Raw genomic sequence first — 7239 nt, 5'->3', positions numbered from 1 at the left:
CCCTACTAAGGTTGTACCAGAGCTAACACCTGAGATGGAACAAAATGAGGTAGTGATGACTACCCTCTCTGGCCACACTATGCCACAACCAGACCCCTCCCGCGATATGGGAAGCACCAATATTCTTCAAACCACACTTCTTATGTTGATGAGGCGCGATAGGAATGAAAGAGAGAGAGAAAGGATTTGAGGAAGCCTAGAGGCAGTCCATCATTTAGGAGGAGATGAGGCAGCAATCTGCTCAAGAGGTTGGTGCTGGCCCTTCAGGTTCTCTGAGCACCACTGTTGGAGTGAGCACTATTTAGGATGTTCCTACTGTTGGTGGGGGTGCTACTGATGGCGTCCCTAGTGTTTATCCAGCACGTTCCGAGAAACTGGATTCGTCTGCTTCTTGATGGATCTTTAGCGCATTTGCTCCATAGGGTGGCCTCACCCTATGCTTTAATTTTTGTTTTGTGCATTGAGCGCAAGTACACCTTATTTTGTTGGGGTGGGATAAATGCATTGTGAGTGATAGGGTGAAGTGTGAGTAACCCAACTCATAATCCTCTCTTGGTACTTTCTTGTCTGTATTCTTTTCCCTAGGAGACTATTCTGTTTTTATGTTGAACCGTCATTTTTAGGATTGTATATGTAGAAAGTATAAAAATGAAAGCATGATGGCATAAAAAGCATGAAATTGATACCCGTCCAAAATTTTAAAAATCTTGAATGTGCTTGATCTATTGGATTAATGAGTTGAATGTGTTGGATCTTCATATGACATAATAAGGAACCGGTATGATAGCATGACTTAACCTAAAACTTGAACTGGGTAATTCAATAATCATATAATGAAATGTTGTGCCAAGTGTGTGTGAGAAAAGTTCGAATGTTCATATTGTATGTGTCAATCTAAAACTTGCCCCGTTAGCCTTGCTAAGATAATATAGTATAGAAGTTGGATAATGATCATAGGATCTTGTTCAAATAATTCAACTCAAGCCTAAATAATTATACAAAAAGAAATAAATATGACCTTTGATCAAAATGTTAGAGCCTAATGTAGACCACTTCTTTCAATACATTTAGTTGACCTTCCCTAAGAATATTGGTTTAGCCCCAGTCCCTCCTTGGACATGCGCATAAGTTGAGGGTGGCTATTTTGAAAAGTTACCTTAATCTTAGCCCTGTTCCGACATCAGATATTGTGCAACTCAACTCATGAAAAATACTGCAGGTGAAGGTGTCTATAATAAAGGAAATCGAAAGAAAAGGATATGAAAAGAGTTTTGTGTAAAAGAAAGAAAAATAAAAGAAATGAAAGAAAAAGATGTGATTGAAGTGAAAAGATGAATGACAAAAAAGTTAAAAGAACAAAGAAAGATAAAGTAAAATAAAAAATAAGAAAACCAAAAATAAGGGAAATTAATTTAAATGTCATATTTTTGTAGAAGAGAGTCAATGGAAAGAGCAGAAAATAAAAAGATGTCAAGAATTGGTAGATAAAAGAGGTAAAAAGTTAATGTAATGTCAAGGAGGGAAGAAAAGTCACGTAAAAGTACCCAAATTTACCTCTCTTACTCTAAGCTTACGTTATCTTAAGAAATTCCATAGTGATCCTAATGACTAGTTTGGAGAGTCTGTGCAGTGAAAATAAGGGCAAGCCTATGGTATTAAGCACTAATTGTACTTGAAGTCACTCTAAGTGTGAGTGTTGAATAAATCCTTAAACTTGAAACTCATATGTTTTGTTTGTGAAAAAGTATTTCTTTCGAAGTGAGGTCCCTAGTTACATTGTTGGAGAGTTAGTACCTTGGTGATTGTGAAAAGTTTATGTTGTGACGTCTATTGGTCAATCTATGCCGTATCTTGATCCGCATAAGTTAGGTTGTTGAGTCTAGATGAAAAGATTTTCATTAACTGATGGAATTTACTAGGAAAGCCATGTGATTGTGTGAGTTTGTATTATTGCTTCTACAAGAGTGTCGTTAAGAGTTTTAGTGTGTCGCTTGAGGAAAAATAGTAAGTTTAAGTTAAGGGTGTTGATATACCGTGAGATAATGCTATTTTTGATGTGTTTCACTCAGATTTTATGTGTTTCTTGCGCTATTTTGTACTATAAATAATTTTTTTGTGCAACTTTTTTAGAAAATGGGCTTGGATGCGGTTGATGGAGATGAGAGCTGAAAAAGTACAAAAGTAGCAATCAACAGAGCCAAGTACGGACCATATATCAAGTGACGGTCCGTGTATAGGCATTCATAAGTAATGGTCTGGATGCTAAGTTTCAAAACTCAAACCATATACTGATAGGATGGTCCATAGTCAAATCCATTGACCGTAGGTGATGCATGGTAGGTGGAAGATTAGATAAGTCTCACCAAGTGTGGAATCATGGAGCACACAACGGACCGTAGGTTGACCACGGGATGTCCTGCACCTATTTCGATTGAAGATCAGAAAGTTGAGAGTTCCAGTACCTGATAATTTTTTCAAGTAAGAGCCACGGAAGGGGACCTACATCCCATAGGTCGACCCATGGTCCATAGGTCGTGCTATTGACAGAAGCCACGTCTGAGAAGTTTATTTCCTTATTTTGTTTCCTATTTAAGTTAGGATTTTTTTCTATAAATATGAGTTGTAATCCTCTTTTTGGGGGGTTAGATATTATTGTAAACTTAGTTTTTCTTTTTGTGAACTAATTTGCAAACTCATAGCAATTTGATTTGACATAATTTTCACTTTGCATTTCAATTCAAGATTTTGGATTTTTCATCTATTTTAACAATAAGTTCATGAATTCTTTTAAACTAAATATGAATTTTGTGAACTATTTATCATACATGAGTATCTAAATCTACAACTTGTGGGAACCATGAGTAATTAACTAAGTATGAATAATAATTAAGTAATTCCTAAATAGAGTTTATACGTGTATTGTTAATCATTTCGTTTAGAAGTCTTTTTAACGGTTGCGGACTTTAGAACTCGCCTCATTCCTACTTTTTGGACAAAGGAGGTAATGAAGGAATAAAGGATTTGCCAACAGAGATTTAGTAGATGATATCTAATAGTCCAATTCCAATTGGAGTGAGGGTGAAAACTAAGTCATACATTGATGTGGTGACTAATCTGGGTAAAAGATAAGGGTTAGTAAGTATACACCTATAGTCGGACCAAGGTGCGTGGTGAAATTCCCTATATGGAGCACCAATCACTTAGGGATACCCAACTTACCAACTTTGCATGTTAATCACTAGGAAATGATTACTATTATTAGGAATATTGCGTTAAGAGCTTTTAGGGAACACATATGTCCTAGTTTCTCTCTTATATTGATTTCTCAATTCTTTAATCTTGGTTACTTGTTACTTACCGATTCATACCACCAATATTTTATTTTAATAACAAACCCCCCCCCCCTTTTTTTACTTCTCGCGAAAATAGTTTGAATAAAAAGAAATAATCGTGAGTTAAGTTTAAGTCTAAGCCATATTCCTCGTGGGATCGACCCCAACCTCCAAGTTTGTTTCTTTATTTGACAACAAGCGTTTATATTTATTTAGAGATGTGTAATTTGAGTGTATGAGTAACCCTATTCCATAAACAGTCCAGTCGTCATTAGAGGGTGAATGATCCCAATGGAAAGATAATGTAACACCTCGGAAAATTTTTGAACAAAGACTCGAACTCTTCTTTGTTGTGAGTAGGATTTTACCAAGGAATAAATTTCTTAAGCATTAAGGTTAGGTCACTAGATATAACACCTTTAGTTCCAAAAATAATTAAAAAGAATTCATTCAAGTCATTCCAATGTTCTTTTAAGTTTTGGGTCAACTTCGATCGACCATAACTTTGACTATAGGATAAGATAAAGAATTAAAGAGAATTCATTCAAGTTATTCCTTAATTCAAGTCAGATTTCATTTTTTAAGCCATCATTATCTTCTCTGTCAAACCCTAGGGCAAAACCCTAACGAAAAATCAAATTAGAAAACTTTATGCAAGATTCTTTCAATCTTTTTCAAGATTCTTTTTCAAGGTAAGTATTATCAAAGAATTCCATTCTTTTAAACTGAAATTCCTCCATACAATTATGAATCACTAACGAAAATCATGATTCTTTATCATATAGATTTCAAGAAACTAATTAAAGAATCTCAATAAAGGTTTTCTTGATTGTTCACCTTCAAGCTTGGGTTTTTATAGATAGACTGTTTTGGAGAGTCTTTCAGTTTCTGATATTTTACTTAAAACTTTATTTCATACTCAGTATATTTAACGAAATTTTGTGATTCAGTAAACTATTTTGAAACGTTTCTTTCAATTTGATACTTATGTATGCTCAAGTTAGTCTCTCGCTTATAGTCAGCCAGCATGAGGGTTCGCTTGGGGACCAATAATAGTTCTTGAGTGTCGCCCACGTGTATACTGTAGGATCAAATCATGACAATGATGTAGCTTTTCCAATATAATATGCATGGAAAAGAGTCTGATGAACTCATTTAAAATTTAAAATCTATCCATAGGACTAGGAGTGTTCATGGACGTGTTGGTTCAAAATTTTTTTAAATATCAAATCAAATTATTTGTGTCGGTGTAAAGTCATAAATTTTGTTGGATTTAATTCATACAAAATTTGAATTAAATTCATGTTTATTTGAGTTCAATGATCAATTTGGGCTTTATAAATGAATAAGTACATTTTTTAAATTCAAGTCGAAAGTCCATTTCACCTTAAAACCCACACTCATGCCATATGTCATTGTGACTACGCATCCAAGGCCAACAAGGTGGTGCCACGTTTTCAAATAAGGTGGTAGTCCCTGTCAAATGCAAGAACCAATCACAATCTGCCAAGTGTCAAAATGTCATCCTTTGGCCAATCATATGCAAACCTTGTCAACCCCCGGGGAAGTACATGACGTTCTAGGGCATTAAGAAAACTACTCAACAAGCATTCTGCAATTGGAGAAAGGTAAAACACAAGCTACGTAGCTTTTCGAATGAGTGGTCAACGGAATTCTTCCCGGAGATCAACTTGTAACAACGAAGTACTTTCTGACGTTCCCAAAGATCAAATACATCTCAAGGAGGTCTAAATCATCCTACATTCGAGAAATTGTACTCATGGAGATGCTTAATAGAGAAGAATCAAGAGAAAAACATAATTATACTCACAAAGATTCACTAATAAAAATCACATTTTCTTTTATTTATATTTCTTGCAGTTAATTTTCAGCGCTTACAAAACTTTTTTGCAAACAAATTTTGCACGCCCTGTGGGAAGTTTGTTGAATCTAATAGTTGCACAAGACCTGCAATGAACTATCATAATGATGTTTTATGAGCGCACCAGGAACATCTTGACAATACCCAAATTGTCGACTAACGGTGAGGGCTATAAGTCTCCACAATTAGTTCACCACCCAGGCTCAAAGTTACAAAACTTGAACGAAAGCCAATATAGAAATCTCTCCAGGAAGTGGACAGTTTTCCACTATCAACAATATGCAGCTCTTTCCATTGTAGCATGGACAGATTGTGGAGGTTATGCACATTCACTTGATGAGCGTCAATGAGGTTAAAATGTTTTGCCATCTTTCCCCAAAAATCTACCATATTTGTACACCTCGCTGGGGGTGGGTAACACAGTAGTAGGTATCAAATCATTCATATACTTAATGAATGGGAAGTAGTATGTCGCAAGCACACAAGTTTGAAGAAGTGGATATATATCTAAGGCCATGATAGATGTTTTCAAGGACTGAAACCGCAAAAGGAAATATTTCCCCATGAGCCATCAATCCTGAAACTTTGAAGACATTGGCAAGAATATAATCAGTTTTTTGTTAGGAAGCACAAACTTGCAAATCCAACATGCAACAAAGCCGCCAAATAAGTCTTGTCTCTGAATGATTCATCTACGCCTAACTCAACAAAAGGAGCATTATCTTCTTCTAATGTCAATATTTCAGAAAGATCATGATTAATCCTTGGTTTCGTATAATTCTTAGACGTCCTTGGTGAAGGCGCAACATATTTTCTCAATCCCCCAAACCAGAAATTTGTCGATTCTCAAAAGAAGACTTCATCGATGACACCTTTTATAAGTCAGTAGAACGCCGAAAACAAGAAGAAAAAGCTTCTTGGAGAAAATACTTCCTTTTATCATCTACATGTGTCAACTCTTGGTATAACTTCATCATAAAAGGCACCATGAACAAGTAGACCTCCAATAGTTCTCAAATCCCATAAAAGAAATAAATAACTCTCTGATGAAGGTAGAGATCGTTTTGGTAAATGGACGACATGCAAAAGTCCTGGAGAACATTTTCACTAGGGTCATATGTGAATATTTAAGAAAAAATGGCATCATAAGTCTTGATGTTGACCAAAGTCTCCTTGTAGTGGGCAAGCACATCTTCTACCCACTCCCAATAAACAAATGTATAGATAACCTCACCAAACCCAAAAGGAGGAACAAACCAACTGGTAAGATTTTAATCACAGTGATGAGGGATGATAACTTCAACATTTGATGAGTAGAAAATTTTAAGATAAGAACTTTTTCAACTGTGATGTTGTCGCAGAAATTGTCCAATATGTCCTTCATTTCTATTGACGACCATTCTTGGAGATTATGAGAAGTATCAAACGTCTTTCTATCAAGTGGGAAGGCGTTGATCATCGGAGGATGAACTTTCAAGGTGAGAAATTTGGTGCACGAATGTTGCTTGTTCTCCATGATCTCAAGGAAAGGGTATGTCGCATCTTCGTCACCAAATTTCATTATCATTGCTAGAAATCAAGATTTCACAACGTGGCTCTGGAAAAAAAGGGGGGTTACATTGATGAAAACATATTTGAGTACTAAAAAAAACAAAAGGAAATGACCATCAGAAAGGAGTTCAACCTTGAAATTAAAATCGATGCAATTTAAGAGCAATTTGGTTACAATATTTTATATGTCGTAGTTCCATGTTTCTAGTTTTGGAAAAATCAAATGGCTTGCTATTTTGATTCTTCTACAATTATAAATGAATTTTACACTCTGGACGCGCAAACGTGTCAATCAGAAATAGGTTCAATCTTGAAGATTAAAACTGTAGAAATTGAAGACTAATTTGGCTACAAATATTTTATATATCGTAGAACATTATTTCTTGTTGCGGAAAAACCAAACGCCTTATTATTTTGATTTTTATACAATTATAAATGAATATTTTACACTACGAAAGCGTAAATTTATCAATC

This window comes from Solanum pennellii, chromosome 8, assembly GCF_001406875.1.
Source record: "Solanum pennellii chromosome 8, SPENNV200".
NCBI lineage: Eukaryota > Viridiplantae > Streptophyta > Magnoliopsida > Solanales > Solanaceae > Solanum > Solanum pennellii.
This window is presented reverse-complemented; position numbering follows the sequence as displayed.